This window comes from Gossypium arboreum, chromosome 2 (genome assembly GCF_025698485.1).
Source record: "Gossypium arboreum isolate Shixiya-1 chromosome 2, ASM2569848v2, whole genome shotgun sequence".
In the NCBI taxonomy this organism is placed as follows: Eukaryota; Viridiplantae; Streptophyta; class Magnoliopsida; order Malvales; family Malvaceae; genus Gossypium; species Gossypium arboreum.
In genome coordinates this window covers 110,510,811-110,531,798 of record NC_069071.1, presented here as the reverse complement: position 1 = coordinate 110,531,798, position 20,988 = coordinate 110,510,811, and the positions used below count along the sequence as shown (strand labels likewise).

The following is a 20,988-nucleotide window of genomic DNA, read 5'->3' as shown; positions in this document are numbered from 1 at the left end:
TTTTAATTGAAATGATAACCATAAGGGAATGAATGCTTGAATGAGTTTTGTTTATTTTTATTTTCCTAATCTGAGCACAAATTATTATTCCTTAAAATATCAATATTAATATATTTTATTATTAAATTTAAATAAAAATTTAGTTATTAAATAGAAATTCAGATGAAGTCCACTCAGAATATTGTAGTAATAATTTGATGGTCGAAATTAAGTACTGTTTGTAAGAAGAAGCTTCTAGTTTCAAGAAACATTTCTTAAGTGCATTTATATTTCAAATTTTAAATCACCTCATTCTATTTACTTATTTTGTTATTGTTGTCTATTCAGCGGACATTTTTATATTAACAATCGGACTATATTTTATTTTTTAATTAAAATAAATAAATAAATGTTTATATATTATATTAAAATATTAAAAATTTTATTCATTTTCTTTGTTAAGTGATGATGTATTATTGTTTAGTTCCTTGAATTAGACTTTTCACGTTAAAAATTTCATTCATTTTACTTGAATTAGTATTCATGCGTTATCATTGTCATATTGCTTCATCAAAATAGATAGAATTTTTAATAAAATGATAAGTTTACTCTAAATTTGTCCAAGGGCCATCTAAGCCGATAAATTCAACCTAACTTTAGTAAGTATTTTTACACCTTGAGTCCTGCCCGAATTCAAGTTTAATAATAAAAAATATTTTTAAATTTAAATTTAATTATATAATATAAAAAATAAAATGTGTTTATAATATTTTATTAATTTTAAAGAGTAAAATTGACTTTAGGTGGATCAAGTCTAAAATAGGCATGAGCTTAAAAAATTTTAAACTAAACTTCGATCCGACTTAAAAAAAATTTATACAATAATTAATTAATTTAATTTTTAATAAAATAAAACAATTTAATTTTTAATATAAAAACATTATTATTATTGTAGTATTGAACGTGATTTGAATAGAATAGAATAAAATTTGATTCAGCTAAGCTTTTGGCGATTCTGTATGACCCATGAGTAGATTCTTTGCGATGGAAATGGTGTCACGTGGTGAATGTGTCCCCCCCAACAAACAAGAACCACATTATTATAATAATTATTTAGTTGCCACGTATTGTCCCAACTTTGCCTTCATTTGTGCTTTGATGCTCGGTGTCGGTTCTTAGCTTCCTGCCTTTTGCCTCGTAAAATCTACAAAGGAGTGGATCACAACAAACGCGACGGCTCGGAAGGAAAACTCCTCATCCCCGCACCAGACACTCATCTCATTTTTCTTTTTCTTTATCATTTCTCTATATTCACTATTCGGCTCTCATTTATTTTTTAAGTAATTCTTTTTTCTTTTAGGTTGAACACATACATAGCCAACCATTACTTTTTAATTTCTTTTTATAATATCAGTTTAACATATAAAAATAAAAAGACAATAGTTGAATGCAATGATAAAACATATTGTATTCCTAATGGGAGGATTTAGAGAGAACCTAAGTTTGAATCTTGGAAACAACTCTGTTAAAAAAGACAATCATGAACCTTAAATATAGGTCGTAAAATGAACATAAAGAATATTAAAAATAAAAGTCAAAAATAACTGAAGTGATAATTTTTCATTTCCACTATCTTTACCCCTCACTTGACCTTTGCACTTGTTTTTCGTCTTGCTTCGTCAAGGATACTGTAATTATACTTGTCAACAGTATGGTATCTTCAGGTGATGGTGCAACCAATAATTTCATTGTTTTCAACATTCTTAGGATTTCGAATTTGGCAATTAATATTTACAGTTTTTATTTTTTCATCGGGTTGAGTTTTTCATGAGCAATCTCAAAAGATTAATCAAGTTTCACAGGCAATAGTGTATTTAGAAATCTTTTTAAACTCTAGACTATCAACAGGATAAAAGATTGCATTAAGAGTCTTTGACTTTGCAATTTGCAAGCCTTTATTCTTCAGTGGTCCAAGTAGTTTCAACTTTGGGAGTTTTGACACCAACAACATAAAAAAATTGGGGGCTCCCAACATTGAGAATCGATTACCATACTTTTTTATCAACAGACTTTATTAAAGATTTGATTATTGCTCCGTCAAATATACGGTGTCGTATCAATGAAGAATAATCTTCTATCTCAAGCAAGTATCAACACTAGGAACAATACTATCTACATTAAGTGGGAGGCTTTGATACCAATTGTTTGTTTGTACTAGTCTATAATTGCAATAAATAAAGTATGAACAGAAATGACAGCGAAAGTGGGTACTTTTAATTGCACTGTGAAAAACAAAATAAAGATAAGAGGACAAGAAATCATTTAAGCAATTCAGTTTCCCTACGACTGCGAAGCCTAGCTAAGTGAATAAATCCACTATCTTTAACACCAAATACAACAAGTGATTCAAATCCTATCACTCTCCTAGTAAAGAAATCTCACTTTTGTATTTTAAAAACCTAGATCATTCCCCTCTAAGTTCTCCCCTATGAGAACTTAGGCTGTAAAGACAACTTGTTTAATCTCAATTGCAGTCACAAATGCATTCCTCAATTAATAGTAAAATCCTCCCAATATTCACCATTAGGGGTGAGCATTCGATTGAATAAGTGAAAAAATTTTGAGTTAATCGAGTTGATGAGTCCTATTTTAGCATTTTAACTCAATTTGAAATTTTTTTTAATCGAGTCGAGTGAAATGAAATTCAAGTTGAGTTGAATCAAATGAATTGTTTGAGTTAAATTAAAAAAATTAAACATGTCAAATTAAAGTCTTGTTACAATATTAACTAATTTCATATTAAAGCACATAAATTTGAAACCATATATATTTAACTTTTTCAAAGCAAAAAAAAAAATACTTTAGTATGATAAACTCGTATCATTAATTAACTTATTTAGGTCCAAAATTATTATTTTAGAAAAATTTTAACTTTCTCTATATATTCTTTAGAATTTTTTAAAATTTTTATAATTTTAAAATATAAATTTTGGAATTTTTCTAAATATTTTGACTTTTAAAATTATTTTGAATTTTTGAAAATGATTTTGAATTATTTTGCGATTTTTGTTGAGAGAGTGACTAGTTTGATTGTTTTCAAAATTGATAGGGACCAAAAAGGTATTTACATCAATTTGTTATTTGAATTATTTGAGTTATTCGAATTTCAAAATTCAACTCGATTCGAACTCGAAACTTAAATTACTTAATTGAGTTGACTGGAAAAACTCAATTTGATTAACTTGAAATTAACAAAATATTCAAAATTTTTGAATCAAATTGAGTTTTGCTCACCTCTACTCACCATACCTCAACCTATACAAGTTTATGAAATATATAGAAGTTTGGACCTTGCTAATATATTAGAGATCAATTATAATCATAATCTTTATTAAAGAGTCGCTAAAATTGCTAAATACAACATATTAATAAAGACCAAACTAAAGTGGATTTTTGAGAGATATGCCTTCCATGCTCCCGATTTGATCTCCATAAAATAAGGGATTTAATTGCTTGATCCAATTCAAACTCCAAAGATTTGTTGCTCCGCAATAGTAATCTTCAGATATTGGCCAATATATGTCTACAAAATCATTTAAGTTATTGCCTAACTGATTTGATTGAAAAGATTTCCATCTCCAAGGCTAATTATGTTGCCTATTGAAATGCTAGCCGGAGTGGTCACTTTCATTGGCACTTCGATAGACAATTAAAAAAACTTACCTCAATAATAAAACCTCTATCGTAGTTGATCAAGCTTTCTATACTTAAAGCGTGAATTCATCTTCACAAATTAACTTTTAATTTATTTTGATTTACTCAAATCTTATCAAATCAATTATCCTTAACATAAGGATAAAAAAACTATAAAATCAACTCATATTTTCATGGATTGCATATCTCAAATTATAAAAATTATCTTTAATATTGATACAAAAATCATAAAGTCAACTCATATATTTATGGATTACATTCTCAATACATAAGGTAAGTAGATCATATAAGAATCATTAAACAGTAATTTTGCTCGATTGGATATTTCTTTAATAATAAAGAAGAGATTGACTACACAAAATCCTCAAAAAAGATGCAAACAAATCATCAACATATTTTAGTCAAACATGCTAATAAATAAGGGCTTTTTTATTAAACTAACCCAAAAAAATAAATAAATTATTAAAATAACTCACTTTTTTAATTAAATACAAAAATAATCCGTTTTCTACAGTAAAAAGTGGTGGAGCCATATGATATGGCGCCACCACAGTGCCATGTCAGCAAGAGGTGTTAAAAAATTATTTTTTGATGGAGCCATGTTGAATGGCGCCATCAGTATAAAATACCAGGAAAATACTTAAAATTCTGAAAAAATGGGGGACTTAAAAAAAATTTACCATTTTCAGGTGGAGCCATTCTAAATGGCGCTACCACTTTTCTGCCTTCTGACACCTTTTTGTTTCCTTTTTCTTTTATTTTCATATTTCTTTTGTTTTTTTCTTTTATTTTCATATTTCTTTTATTTTTACTTTTTTATTTTGTTCCTTAATAAATTTTATCTTTTATTTTTTTACTTTTTGATTTTTTTCTTATTTCATTTTGTTTATTTTGTTTTATTTTTATTATTAACTTTAAAATGATATAATATAATATTTTTTTAATTATGATATAATATAATATTTTTTTTAATTATGATTGGTTTATCTTTTTGTATTAAATGAGAATTATATGGCCATGATTGCTTTTTTACCTTTTAAAGATAGGTATTAATTGTGAAGAATATTTCATCCTATTTTTCTAAAATCCAATATTATAATTAACAAATATTAGTAAAATATATTGCATTTAAAAAATTATTTTATTCATTCATTTAATTTTTCATTTTCTTAACTTTTAAATCTATTTTTACTCAAAATTGATGAATTTTTCAATACATAAATAGTTATGTGGATGATATCTTAATATTTAATTAATTTTAAAAATTTAAAATAATTAAGAATATATAAAAATTTAAATTTTAAAATGAATTAAATGTTGACATATCATTATATGACAATCAAATGTGAGATATGTCAACAAAATTAATTTTTTGAGGTGGTTTTAATAAAAAATAAAAAATTGATTAAAATATTTTTCTATAAAACTAGACTGCAAAAACGACCAAATGTGAATAAAAAAATCATTATAAACATAAAAGTCGATTAAAATGGAATGATAAATGTCGTAACCATTTTTTTAAAAAAACGGGTATCGACTTGGAGAAAAAAAAAACGAAAACAGGAGTCGCCACCAATCTTTTTAGGTGTGATCGGATCACCTTAAGTTAATCATTTTAATAAAAGTTAAGATTTACCAAAACGATAATTTTTGGTCTACGAAAATCAGAAAATGAGTTCGGGAGTCGGTTACGCACGAGGAAGGATTAGCACCCTCGATACGCCCAAAATTGGTACCTAGCTAATTAATTAGTGTCTTAGTGTCGAAAATTTGAAAACTTGAAAGAATTTAAAATACGATCCCTCTTTATAAAGAAAATGCTCAAATGTTAAGGACCTTCTCGTCTCACAATATAAAATGTCACATCCAGTAAGTTAGGACACGACATCTTGAATTTTCGAGAGCGAGCTTGCCTTTTATATAAAAATTCGTGTATTTCAAAAGGTTATTCAGTTAGTTAAGGTGAACGAGGAAAATTGAAACCCAGTAAGTTAGGGCACGTTTCCTCGAATTCCCAAACATCGAATATTGCCTTTACTTGCAAAAATCTTATTTCGAGGTAACAAAATGCCATACCCAGTTTTACTTGCAAAAATCTTATTTTGAGGTAACAAAATGCCATACCCAGTAAGTTAGGGCACAACACCTCGTATCTCCGAGAATAAGCATTTTCAAAACTCATGTCATGATTTAAAAGAGTATTCCGTTATTTAGGTTAAAGGAGAAAATCGAAACCCAATAAGTTAGGCACGATTGTCTCGAATTACCAAATACGGAATATTACTTTATGAAAGAATTATTATTGGGTTGGATATAATGATAATAAGAATAATATTAAAGTAAAGTAAACAATAATACTATATATAAATATATATATATATATATATATGTATATAATAGAAATACACACTACTATATAATAATAATAAATATAGAAATACAAAAGCAAATATAATAAAAATATTAAATTAAAGTAATAAAAACAATACTATATATAAATATATATATGTATATACATAAAATATACACTAATATATAATAATAATAGTAATAGCAAAAATAATGAAAATATGAGTAATATTAATAATATATTAGAATACAAAAGTAAAGTAATAACAATAGGGGTGATAATAATAATAATAATACAAACAATAATACATATATATATAATAATAGTAGTTAGAAATAAAAATAATAGAAGTAACAATAATGATAGTAATAATATAAATAAATATGGAGAGAGCATATATAATATAATAATAATATAAATAATAATATATACATGAGAAATAATAATAATAATATAAATAATAGTAAAATAATAATAAAAAATAAAACAAAGCTCTCAACTCTCTTTCTCCTCTTTTCTAAATCCGCCGTTGGTCCGGCTTTGTTTTGGTCATGGACCTCACGGGTCACATCGGCGCCATCACACATGATGGGACCTCAAAAAACCTTTTTCAGTAATGAAAATATGGGTAAGCTTCTTACTTTTATTTTTACTTTCAGTATATAAAAAACAAAATAAAATTGAAAGGAAAACAATAAACAAATAAAGAACTAAAGATGAGAATAGACAAAAGAAACCTCTTTTGCTTTGATCTTTGATTAATCTCTAAAAACTAGCCTTTCCAAGAAACAAAAACAACCTTCTTTCCAAAAAACAAAAAAAACCTCCAAAAAACAAAAAAAAAACTCTTCCAAAACAAAGAACAATCCTTCTCCAAAAAACCAAAAACCCACCTCACTAAAAACAAAGTCTTGAATGGCTTTTATAGCCAAATTTTACAAGTGGAGTGGTTGGGGTGGTTTAGGTGGCCAAGGGTGGTGGAGTTGGTGGCCAAGGTGGGTGGCCAACAAAGGTGGTGGAGTAAGTGGCCAAGGTTTTTATTTATTTATTTATTTTTTTTTTTTGTGTTTGGGTTGGGATTAGGTTGGGCCAAAATTGGGTTTGGGCTTGTAACTGGATAATAGGCTAGGTTTAATTCGGGTTTGGTTTCATTGGGTCCCGGTAAAATTTGGGTCTTATAATGCCCTCTTTGCTCATTATCGTAACGAGAATGGAGCAAAGACTACAAAAGACCAATTTTGCGTGGCTCCGAGTCTTGAGTTCTTGATCTTCTTTAAAATGGCCTCTTGACGGCTTCAATCTGCTTCACTACAACTCGAAGGCGATATCCGCTATCTTTGATCCGCTTCATCGTAAGCAGTGAATGTCGATTTGCTATCTTCGATCCGTTCCTATAAGCACAGGATGCCAAATCATTGTTTTCAACTTGTTCCTATAAGCACGTGGATGTCATGTTGAAATCTTCGATCTACTTCATTGTAAGCAGGAATGTCGATCCGCTATCTTCGATCCGTTCCTATAAGCATAGGGATGCCAAATCTGTTGTTTTCAACTTGTTCCCTATAAGCAGTGGATGCCAAATCGATGTTTTCAACTTGTTCCCTATAAGCAGGGGATGCCATGTGAAATCTTTGATCCGCTTCACCGTAAGCACAGAATGTCGATCCGCTATCTTCGATCCGTTCCCTATAAGCATGGGGATGCCAATCGATGTTTTCAACTTGTTCCCTATAAGCACAGTGGATGCCATGTTGAAATCTTTGATCCGCTTCTTCGTAAGCACGAGAATGTCGATCTGCTATCTTCGATTTGTTCCCTATAAGCAGGGGATGCCAAATCTGCTGTTTTCAACTTGTTCCCTATAAGCGGGGATGCCATCTTTGAAATCTTCGATCCGCTTCACTGTAAGTACAGGAATGTCAGATCTGCTATCTTCGATCTGTTCCCTATAAGCATAGGGATGCCAAATCTGTTGTTTTCAACTTGTTCCCTATAAGCACAGGGATGCGATGCTGATGTTTTCAACTTGTTCCCTATAAGCACAGGGATGCCATGCTGAAATCTTGGATCTGCTTCATCGTAAGCACAGAATATCGATCTGCTATCTTGATGCGCTCCTCGCAACTTCAGGGAGATAAGACTTGTTTTGATCTTCTTCCACTGAAACTTCAAGGAGATCTGCTGTGGCTTTTAGCCTCTCCAATGCCATTTCTGGAAGAAGAGGTTTGCTGAAACTTCAAGGAGATCTGTTATGGCTTTTAGCCGCTCCAACGCCATTTCAGGAAGAAAAGATCCTCTGAAACTTCAAGGAGATCTACTGTGGCTTTTAGCTGCTCCAATGCCATTTCAGGGAAAAAGAGGTTTGCTGAAACTTCAAGGAGATCTGTTGTGGCTTTTAGCCGCTCCAACGCCATTTCAGGAAGAAAAGATCCTTTGAAACTTCAAGGAGATCTGCTGTGGCTTTTAGTCGCTCCAATGCCATTTCAGGGAAAAAAAAATTTGTAATTTCCAGCCTGTTACCCTACTACTTAGGGATTTAAGGCCCATCATCTTCGATCTATTTCCCAACTGCTTAAGGGGTTAAGATCTGTAAATTCAACCTGTTACCCTACTGGTTAGGGGGTTAAGATTTGTAAATCTTCAGCCTGTTACCCTACTGCTTAGGGGTTTAAGGTTTGTAAATTCGGCTTGTTACCCTACTGCTTAGGGGGTTAAAGCCCATCATTTTTTATCTGTTTCCCTACTGCTTAGGGGGTTAAGATCTGTAAATCTTCAGCCTGTTACCCTACTGCTTAGGGGTTTAAGGCTTGTAAATTCAGCTTGTTACCCTACTGCTTAGGGGGTTAAAGCCCATCATCTTTGATCTGTTTCCCTACTACTTAGGGGGTTAAGATCTGTAAATCTTCAGCATGTTACCCTACTGCTTAGGGGGTTAAGGTTTGTAAATTTGGCTTGTTACCCTACTGCTTAGGGGGTTAAAGCCCATCACCTTCGATCTGTTTCCCTACTGCTTAGGGGGTTAAGATCTTCATCTTCGATTTGTTTCTCTACTGCTTAGGGAGATAAGATCTGCAATTCGGTCTGTCACCCTACCGATTAGGGGTTTAAGACCCTTCGTCTTCGATCTGTTTCCCTACTGCTTAGGGGGTTAAGATCAGTAAATCTTGACTGTTACCCTACCGCTAGGGGTTAAGGCTTATAAATTTGGCTTGTTACCCTACTGCTTAGGGGGTTAAAGCCCATAATCTTCGATCTGTTTCCCTACTGCTTAGGGGGTTAAGATCTTCATCTTCGATCTGTTTCCCTACTGCTTAGGGAGATAAGATCTGCAATTCGGTCTGTTACCCTACCGATTAGGGGTTTAAGACCCTTCGTCTTCGATCTGTTTCCCTACTACTTAGGGGTTAAGATCAGTAAATCTCAAACTGTTACCCTACCGCTTAGGGCTTAAGGCTTGTGAATTCACCGATTCTAGGGACATCACCGTAGAATCAGTTCCATATATCTATGCTTATGTCAAATGATTAGGATGCTATGATCGAAATGAATCAAATGCTCCTAACTAAATGTGTTATGAATGTGTCAAATAATTAGGATGCTATGATTGAAATGAATCAAATGCTCCTAACTAGATGTGCTATTATATGAATGTAGAAATGTCATGAGCCCTTTTTAAAAAGGCTTAAGGTATCATCGTGCGTTGTTCATTAGGACATTATCGCTGACGTATTACGCTAGCATCTTGTTCGGCTGGTATTCTTGACAAAAAAGTCAAAGAAACAATCACATTTTGCTCGGAAAGCTTGCCCCACTGTAATTTCAGAGTCCCTTCCACTGTACCTTTTGGGACATGAAGTTTGTGCCTCCTACTGCGATTTCAGAGGAATAACATTTGGTTTCTTCCATCCATTCTGCTGTAACTCAAAGGCATAGGATTTGTATCATCTTCAATCAGTTTGATCTGTTACACTATTCCCTGGGTGTAATAACCAGATGTATATGAATGCAAAGTATCATTTCTTTTCTCGAGAATGACCTTCTTTTACACTTAGGTTGACATTACTCGTCATTTGTCGAGGTTATATCACTGACGAAATATCTTGTCTTTTGGTTCAACCAATAAAGAGTCCAAAGAGATAATATTTCCAACCCTTAAGCTTGGTGAGTTCTAAACAATAGTCCTACTTCAGGTTCTTGTATTATTTAGAAACTTCCAGAGTAATATGCAAAACTTCTTTTGTGAAAGTGTTATTAGTCCATTAATCATTATTTCAATGCAAAATGCTTGAAAAAGATCAAAACAATTAACAAGAAGGAAATTGATTATGAGCATAGCTGGAAATGGATAAATTAATCAAAGATTGCAAATGCAATAAGAATGAAATCAACTCAAAACGAATGATTTAATCAAAGATAGCAATGCAATAAGAAGAAAATTTATTTGGACATATCTTGAGAAGAATCAAAGATAACAAATTCAAAATGGGCAAAATGGAAGCTAGATGCCCCAGATATCGCAGCCTGAGCTTCTCTGTACCAACTTCTTGAGGACCTTTCTGAGTTTAATATGTGTTTAGGGGATCCGGAGTACTTTGTCGATGCCCCAAGACGTAGCATACTTCTTCATTGTTAATTCAGGCATAGCAAGACTAATGTATGCCCCACTTTGATCCAAATTTGAGCTGCCCTTTTCGGGTTTTCAACTCGAATCCCTTTTAGTCTCAAGGCTCCATTTGCGGGGTTTCGCCCTGACTTCTCCTTTTTCCGCTTCATTTTTTTTAGAATTTTTTTGTTTTTTTTTGTGTTTTCGTGTTTTTGTGTTTTTTTTTTTTGCCTTTGCCTTTGCCTTTGCCTTTGCCTTTGCCTTTGCCTTTGCCTTTGTCATATAACTCCTAATCTTTAAACAGACTGTGACCTTTTGACATTGTGCAGCTGTGTTAGACATGATTTTCTAGCACTCTTTATTGGCACCCCTTTTTTTGAAATTTGATGACTGTCGACCTAGTGACATTGGCATATGAAACAATTTTTATCCTTTTCTCGGGGTAAACGATGACCTCAAAGGTGAATCGGTATTGGTTAGAAGCTTTCAAAGAGATCGGCCCATAACCTCCATGCCCCACATGAAGGGGCACATGAATTTTCTCTCTATAAATTTGGCATTTACAGCATACTGATGCAATCCCTTTCTATGGTGGGCTAGCAGAACCCAAATCTCATGATTAGCCTGGCCATCGTAAAACCATTAGCATATGTCATTCAAAACCCTGCAACATCCTCTTATCTTAGTAGCCAAGCGTATCTTGATATGATCATGCACAAAATCTTTAAATTCTAGGAAGTGACTCAATGACGTCTCGCTTTGCCTTTGTGGAAATGCAGATTCCGATGTTTGCATCTTTCTCTTGTCATAGGCCCATCTGCTCTCTCTTTTTGTAAGAGAGGATCTGTTTTCATCTTACTCTACCATCCTTAACAAATTAGAGAGTAGTCTACATCTCTATCATCTTCAGAGTGTTGAGATCCCTTTAGGCCCATATTTCGCTCAAAAGGAGACTCGGAGTCAATAACAGCGTTACTCATATCATTGATATCTGGAGACCCGCTGAAGGCAGATTCCAAAGAAATAAATGATTCTAAGGATGATTATTTGTATGGTATGATCATGAATGAAGAATAAATGAATGTTTGAAATAAATTCCAAAGAAAAAAAGAATCTAAGAACAATTATTTGTACCGTATGAGATGAAATCAAAGAATATTTGCTCAAAAAGATGCATTTTATTGAAATAAAGACTTAGGATACAAGCCTATTTCACAAAAGGGGTTTAATTGCTTCCAGGCTTAAAGCAACAAGCGTGTTTTGAACATTACTCTAGATTAGCTCTAAAAACTACAAGAGGTTCCTCTACAGACTAATCATTCAAAACATTTCCAGGTTTGTAAGGACGAATGCCTCACAAGTTTCTCTACTCAGGATCCGATGCTACTAATCCTCTTCTTATTTTTCCATCTTTGACAGAGTCCTTTAATTATTTGCTCTTATCATCGTGATTTGGTAACGGACTCTTTGTACCAGGGGTGTCATCAAACTTCACAATCCCCATCTCGAGGAATCTTTCAACCGTCTTCTTGAAGGCAGTACAGTTTTCTATTGAATGCCCCGATACTCCCGTATGATAATCACATTGAGCGTTTGAATCATACCATTTGGGGTATGGGGGTTGCAACGGCTTTATATAATATGGGGACACCACGTGTGAATCAAATAAACTTTGATATAACTCCTTATATGACATTGGGATTGGCGTAAATTGGAGCTTTTCAAAATTTTGCCTTACACTTGATTCCTACTTTGTCGAACCTTGTTGCCCCCTCGTAGTCACCTTTGGTTGATTGATGATTATTGACCTTGAGTGATCTCTATTGTATGAGCTCATCTGTTCACTTCATTCTCCTTTTCTTTGAACCGACCTCTTGGTAGTTTCTCCAACTTCAATCTTGCCACCTCTTATGGCATTCTCAATCATCTCACCGCCATTACCATATCGAAAAACTTTTGGTAGTATTCCCAATCATATGGGTGATGAATGGGGCCTTCAAAGTATTAATGAAGAGCATGGTCGTTTCCTTCTCCAAAAGAGGTGGTGGACTTGCATCGCTATTTCCTCCACCGTTGTGCATCTCGCCCAAACTCTCACTCGGCTTCTTTTCCATGTTTTGTAGTGTGATCCTATCTGGCGCCATATCACCACATGGTTATCTTGTTGCATGAAAGCTGTGCAAGATCTCTCCATGAACCGATCTTTGCACGGCTCAACTGATTGTACCACCTAGCCATTTGCTCCCATTAGGTCGTCCGAAAACAATGGATCAATAGTTGATCGTTGTTCACATAGCCGATTATCCTTCTACAAAACATTGTTATGTGCGCCTCGGGCAAGTAGTCCGTTGTACTTTTCAAACTCGCATCTTAAATTTATGAGGAAGCACCAAATCTGGAACCAAACTTAAGTCTTTGGCATCGATCCCCTGATGATTGCCAGCGCCTTCTAAAACCCTAAACTTCTCCTCTAACCACCTGCAACGATCTTCCAATTGTTTCGAGGATTCAGTGGCCATTCTTTCCTTCTCTATTAAATCCAGATCATTAGTAATAGGGTTGACCGAGCTATCACCCAAATTATTTCCCAACCCAGATGGGAAATTTATGGGGATTCCAGCATCCACTGGCCCATGTTGAGGCCTCACTGTGACAGATGGCCTTCTAGGAGGTGCCTCGGTTTGCAGGGGCACATGAGGTGGGGTAAAACCCGGAGGGTAGGTAGGATCTTCATTATCTTCTCCCGCATTGATCAAAGGGCTTTTCCCCTTTTCTAATCCGTCAGCCAATAGACGAGTTAATTGATCCATTATGCTTTTCTGGGACTCTAACATATGGTCCCTCATATCTTGCTGTATCTTAGCCAGTTGCTCTTGCATCTGCTCTTGTAATTGTTCTTGCATCTCCCTTTGCATTTATTCTATCCTTTCTAATCTCGGTCCATTGCTTTGGTTTTACAAATGGGTATAGTGGTCGTGTTCGGTTGCTTGATTCTCGTTGGTTTCCAGATTAACTGAAATAATTTTGTTTAATCAGGGTTCTTTAGTGAAAGTTTAATGCAAATGTTACAATGTAATGCAAATATATGGAATGAATGCAAAAGAAAAGAAGATGTTGATCTTGAATTCAATTCCATTAGAATAACTTTTCTAGAAAACATATTTCTTTACATGAAAATAGATTACATATGCGGTATTGCCCTTCATATCCCAAGTAAACGCTGATCTTTTCTTCATGGTCGAATCCTGTAAATTCTCTAAAAGATGCCTTTACTAGTTCCTTGCTGCTTAATCTGAGCCTCGATCTCTTGCTCACTTATCTCCATGATACTCATCAAAAGTGCCGGCTCTTGAATAATCTTCATTGGCAATTAAATCAAGTCATGTATTCCTTCGTGGACTTTCAGCTTTCTCTCGTCATGCCTTTGTTGGCTTGAATCTCTGGCAATTACATCATGTATTCCTCCGTGAACTACCAGCTTTCTCTCATCGTGTTTACTTGGACTATATTCAGGCGATCACACTATAATCTACTTTATCAAGAAATTCGTTTCCTTATGACAAACTATTCTATTTAGGAATTGAATTTCGAATCAACACATTCTTTTCTTTAATGTAATGTAATGCAAATGCACGAACGCAAAAAAAAGGAAGGCATTGATTCTAAATTTAATTTCATTAGAACAACTTTTCTAGAAAGCAAATTCTTTTACATAAAACGGACTACATATACGGCTTTTCTCTTGTATTCCAAGTGAAGACACCTATCTTCCTCTTCATATCCGGATCTTGTGGTCGAGTCTGACGAATTCTCCAAGAGATGTCTATATTAACTCCTTTTTTGCTCGATCCAGGCTGCGACTCGTTGCTCACTTATTACTGTGATACTTGTCAGCTCCTTTAAGAAGGTCAAGATGTGACGGCTCTCGAATAATCTTTGTCAGTTTCTGTCTTCAGGCAATGAAGCGAAGTCTTGTATTTCTTCACGAGCTATCAGTCTTCTTTCATGTGTTCACTTGGATCATATTTAGACAACCGTATTATAATCCACTTTATCAAAAAATTCGTTTTCTTATGACAAACTGTTCTATTTAGCAATCAAATATGAATCAACACCTCCTTCCTAGGATGATGTAATGTAATGCAATTATAAACAAAACAAAAATAAAACACGTTAGTGCAGGATAAATAAATAACAAATAAAGCAATTCGGGTGACCACTAGGGGTTCGGAGTGGCTCTACCTAGGGTGGGCTCCTAGGTCTCTTTATATGTGGTTTGGTTCTAGAGTAAGGGTACCTGAACCAACAGATTCCTCGATCCTCACCCATTATAGGCTCATTTGAATCGAGTTCAATTCAGGAGAATACATTTCGTTATGGCTACACGGAGATGAAAATCTCATGAAACCATAAGTACAGATGTATTCCGAAAGTGATCCACTATCCTGCACGGAGGTGAAAACCTCACGAAGGCGTAGTTTCTCACTCCCACTTAAGGGTGTGACCACAACGGTCATGCAATGCAATGCGAGAAGATATATGCATAAAAACTTGAAACAATTAAAGAAAATAGGAATAAAATGATGAAAACAGTACGAAAAACGGGTGAAACGCAATGAAGTGATCGTATATCAAAACCAAATTCTCAATTTTCGAAAAAAGACAAAAGTTAATCAACTTGTGGCTTGACTCTCTTATAAAACTCCCTAGTGGAGTCGCCAAGCTGTCGTAACCATTTTTTTGAAAAAACGGGTATCGACTTGGAGAAAAAAATAAAAACAGGAGTCGCCACCAATCTTTTTAGGTGTGATCGGATCACCTTAAGTTAATCATTTTAATAAAAGTTAAGATTTACCAAAACGATAATTTTTGGTCTACGAAAATCAGAAAATGAGTTCGGGAGTCGGTTACGCACGAGGAAGGATTAGCACCCTCGATACGCCCAAAATTGGTACCTAGCTAATTAATTAGTGTCTTAGTGTCGAAAATTTGAAAACTTGAAAGAATTTAAAATACGATCCCTCTTTGTAAAGAAAATGCTCAAATGTTAAGGACCTTCTCGTCTCACAATATAAAATGTCACATCCAGTAAGTTAGGACACGGCATCTTGAATTTTCGAGAGCGAACTTGCCTTTTATATAAAAATTCATGTATTTCAAAAGGATATTCAGTTAGTTAAGGTGAACGAGGAAAATCGAAACCCAGTAAGTTAGGGCACGTTTCCTCGAATTCCCAAACATCGAATATTGCCTTTACTTGCAAAAATCTTATTTCGAGGTAACAAAATGCCATACCCAGTAAGTTAGGGCACAACACCTCGTATCTCCGAGAATAAGCATTTTCAAAACTCATGTCGCGATTTAAAAGAGTATTCCGTTATTTAGGTTAAAGGAGAAAATCGAAACCCAATAAGTTAGGGCACGATTGTCTCGAATTACCAAATACGGAATATTACTTTATGAAAGAATTATTATTGGGTTGGATATAATGATAATAAAAATAATATTAAAGTAAAGTAAACAATAATACTATATATAAATATATATATATATATATGTATATAATAGAAATACACACTACTATATAATAATAATAAATATAGAAATACAAAAGCAAATATAATAAAATATTAAATTAAAGTAATAAAAACAATACTATATATAAATACATATATGTATATACATAAAAATATACACTAATATATAATAATAATAGTTGTAGAAGCCCAAATTGCCCGGGCCCAATTATATGAAAACCCAACCAAACCTCTAAACCCACTAAAACCCTTAACCCATGACCCATTTACATCTACCCAAACCCAATTCAAAAGTCCATTAAGCCCCCAAAAAAAACCTAACCCAAAAAAAAACAAAAAAAAAAAAAAAAAAAAAAACTTACCCCAAAAAACCTAACCCCCAAAAAAAAAAGAAGAAAAAAGAAAAACCTAACAAAAAAAGATAAAAAAACCTAGCCACCTAACCACTTTCCCACTTGCCCCATTTTTCCTCCCATTGTCTACCACCACCACCTACAAAATAGAAAAAAAAAATAGAAAATCATGTAAAAGATGGCTATAAAAAGCCATTCAAAAATCATGTAAAAAAGGAAGAAGGGAGGATTTTACAAAGATTGAAGAAGAAAAAAAACACAAAAATCCCTTCAAATTTTGAACACAAAAGAAACATCAATAAAAAGGTTGCATTTTTTTCTTTTTTCCTCTTCTTTCAATCTTTTTCTTTCTTTTTTGTGTTGTTTTTTTTTCTTTCTTTATATATACATATATTGTTAAAAATTATTTATTTTTCCGCCACCTGGCGGTGGTCGACGGTGGTCGGTGATTTGGCGATGACCGACGATCGACCGTGACCGCCCCCTTGGCGGATTTCTTTCCCCCTCCTTCTCTCTTCCTCTCTCTTCTTTTCATTTATTTTTCAGATTTACCTTGGATTTCATATTATTTTGCTACTTAATTTAGCTTTAAATATTAATCATGTTATATATGTAATATTGTTATCACTATTATTTTTATATATTGTTATTATTATATTATATTTAGCTATTTATATATATATTTTCTTTATGTTTCGTTTCTTACTATTATATGCATATATATCTATTATTATATTTATTATTAATATTGTTAGCATTAGTACTTTTACTTAATGTGTATGTAGATATACATGTACATATTATTAGCTTTTATCATATGTGTATATTGTATATATTATATTTATATTATATATATATTCTTAATGTTATTAGTTGTATACTTCTTGTATATTTCCATGTATATATTTTATATTGTCTCATGTACATACTCAAATACTATTATATATATACGTATTTTAATACCATATCATGTATATATTATTATATTTATTTTATCCCTATTATATTTATTATTAATATTAGTACACATATTTTATTATAGGAGTATATATATTCTTTTCTTTATATAGTATTATTTTCATATATCGTTATATTTATTATTATACTTATCATTTTTCTCTATTGTTACTTACTATTTTGTTTTAAATTATTATGTATTATTTGGTATATATCGTCTTTTATTATTACTCTTATTATCATTATTAGTACATGTCCATTATATATGTAGATATTTTAATACATATAAGTACATATTCATGTAGTGTCGTTAGCATATATATATATAAAATATATTTTTTGTTATTAATATTTCTAATATATGTTGTATATTTTCATTTTGGTATGTCATGTATATATATATATATGTATATGTATGTTTTATGTATATATTGTTATTTTCTATTGTCATTATGAATATATTATTTTTCTTATTATATTGGTAGTACATCATTTCTATTTTTTTGTAAATATTAATATTATTGTTTTAATATTCTCGGTTTTAACATTTCATTATTAATTGCATCGTTGTTTTGTATTATTTACTAATTCTTATTTTAAATAATGTTTTACTCATAATTTTAATTTCAATAAATAAGGCAACATGCCGATTTAATATTAAGTCATCGATTTCATCGCTATGTTGGGTGAATATCAATCGACTCGTGTTAAAACGGTACGTCCTTCTCAAAAGAAAACGAAACTTGAAATTTCGTGTTTTGATCGAATCACGATTCAATGTTACTTTGAACTTGCAATTTTGAAAATTAAGACAATACTTGTTTAATAAGATACCAATTTTGGGCGTCGCGAGGGTGCTAATACCTTCCTCGCAGTAACCGACTCGAACCCAACTTTACTTTGGCTTTTGACGAGACCTAAATTCGCCTTCATTTTTGTGCAAGAATAAGTTTTCTTTTCTAAAAGGATGATTTATTAGGTGTCCGGTCACACCTGAAAAAAGATCGGTGGCGACTCCCTTTATTAATAAAATCGAAAGTTGGTTTTCAAATGTTTAATAAATCACCACAATTAGCGACCGAAAAAGAATTTTTTTTACGTCGCTACAATAGTAATAGCAAAAATAATGAAAATATGAGTAATATTAATAATATATTAGAATACAAAAGTAAAGTAATAACAATAGGGGTGATAATAATAATAATAATACAAACAATAATACATATATATATAATAATAGTAGTTAGAAATAAAAAATAATAGAAGTAACAATAATGATAGTAATAATATAAATAAATATTGAGAGGGCATATATAATATAATAATAATATAAATAATAATATATACATGAGAAATAATAATAATAATATAAATAATAGTAAAAATAATAATAAAAAAATAAAACAAAGCTCTCAACTCTCTTTCTCCCTCTTTTCTAAATCCGGCCGTTGGTCCGGCTTTGCTTCGGTCATGGACCCCCACGGGCCGCCATCGGTGCCACCGTACACGGCGGCCGGACCTCAAAAAAAACCTTTTTCGGTAATGAAAATATGGGTAAACTTCTTACTTTTATTTTTACTTTCGTATATAAAAAAACAAAATAAAATTGAAAGGAAAACAATAAACAAACAAAGAACTAAAGATGAGAATAGACAAAAGAAACCTCTTTTGCTTTGATCTTTGATTAATCTCCAAAAACTAGCCTTTCCAAGAAACAAAAACAACCTTCTTTCCAAAAAACAAAAAAAACCTCCAAAAAATAAAAAAAACCTCTTCCAAAACAAAGAACAATCCTTCTCCAAAAAACCAAAAACCCACCTCACTAAAAACAAAGTCTTGAATGGCTTTTATAGCCAAATTTTACAAGTGGAGTGGTTGGGGTGGTTTAGGTGGCCAAGGGTGGTGGAGTTGGTGGCCAAGGTGGGTGGCCAACAAAGGTGGTGGAGTAGGTGGCCAAGGTTTTTATTTATTTATTTATTTATTTATTTGTGTTTGGGTTGGGATTAGGTTGGGCCAAAATTGGGTTTGGGCTTGTAACTGGATAATAGGCTAGGTTTAATTCGGGTTTGGTTTTATTGGGTCCCGGCAAATTTTGGATCTTACAATAAAATTTATTGAAGGATCATTATAAACAGTTAAGGTTTTGGGGGTGGGGGGGAATATTAAAAGTAAAATAAAATAAATTTTATTTATTTATTTTAAAATTATAATAGAAAACTATTAAATTTATTTTTATATTTAATAGTTATAGTAGATAATATTTTCTTTTGACATGGGTGTTAAAATCCAATCATAATTAAAAAATATATTATATTATATCATATTAAATAAAAATAAAATGATATTAGACACCACATAATTATATTATATCATAATTAAAAAATATATTATATTGTATCATTTTAAAGTTAATAATAAAAATAAAACAAAATAAACAAAATGAAATAAGAAAAAATCAAAAAGTAAAAAAATAAAAGATAAAATTTATTAAGGAACAAAATAAAAAATAAAAAAAGAAATATGAAAATAAAAGAAAAAACAAAAGAAATATGAAAATAAAAGAAAAAGAAAACAAAAAGGTGTGAAGGCAGAAAAGTGGTGGCGCCATTAAGAATGGCTCCACCCGAAAATGGTAATTTTTTTTTAAGTCTCCTATTTTTTTAAAACTTTAAGTATTTCCCTGGTATTTAATACTGGTAGCGCTATTCAACATGGCTCCACCAAAAAATAATTTTTTAACACCCCTTGCTGACGTGGCACTGTGGTGGCGCCATATCATATGGCTCCACCACTTTTTACTGTGAAAAACGAGTTATTTTTGTATTTAATTAAAAAAGTAGGTTATTTTGATAATTAATTTATTTTTTGGGGGTTAGTTTAATAAAAAACCCAAAACATAAGACAAGTTATGTGTTAGGCATAATGATAATGGAAGTGGCCACTTCCAATGGCACATAGACAACTACTTCAAAAACTTACTTAATAATTGAGTTTAATTTTAATGTTCTATTTGATACTTAAATCAAATGACCCAATGAATGTTTAATATGTATACTCTAGTAAAAAGAATATATATAAATACTAAATCAAGACAAAAAGAAAAGTTAATATATCAAATTGAACAATAAATCAAATTAAAATACTAAATTAAGATAAAAAAATTTAAATATTCAAATACCAAATAAAAAAATTTCTAGTTTAGAAAAGCTAGCCTCTATCATACCCCTCTAACTCCACCCAAGTAAGGTGGCTAATCAAATACCTGAAACATCAAAAGGTGTAATAATATATCCTCTCTCTATTTAATCTATAGAGGGACAATCACATCAATTGTGTTTCACACAAAGTGGGATGCCCACTGCTGAGTCACTAAGAATTTGAAATGTACAAGTTTGTCCCCTTCTAACCATTGGATTTTATCCTTAGCTAATGGCTATAAGCATGGGGTCCTAATAATTGGATGTTATGAATATGTGTTGTACTATTGTTTTGATT

At 32.0% G+C, this 20,988-nt stretch overlaps 1 long non-coding RNA gene across 1 annotated transcript; it reads right to left on the bottom strand.

Annotated features, from left to right (window-relative positions):
• Nucleotides 1-18,918: 18,918 nt before the first annotated feature.
• LOC128284064 (uncharacterized) lies at nucleotides 18,919-19,317 on the bottom strand. The gene is made up of 2 exons (XR_008274379.1): nucleotides 19,157-19,317; nucleotides 18,919-19,024 (listed from the first exon to the last, which is right to left on the bottom strand). It is a non-coding gene; the product is annotated as an uncharacterized LOC128284064 (long non-coding RNA).
• Between the last annotated feature and the right edge of the window lie 1,671 nt (nucleotides 19,318-20,988).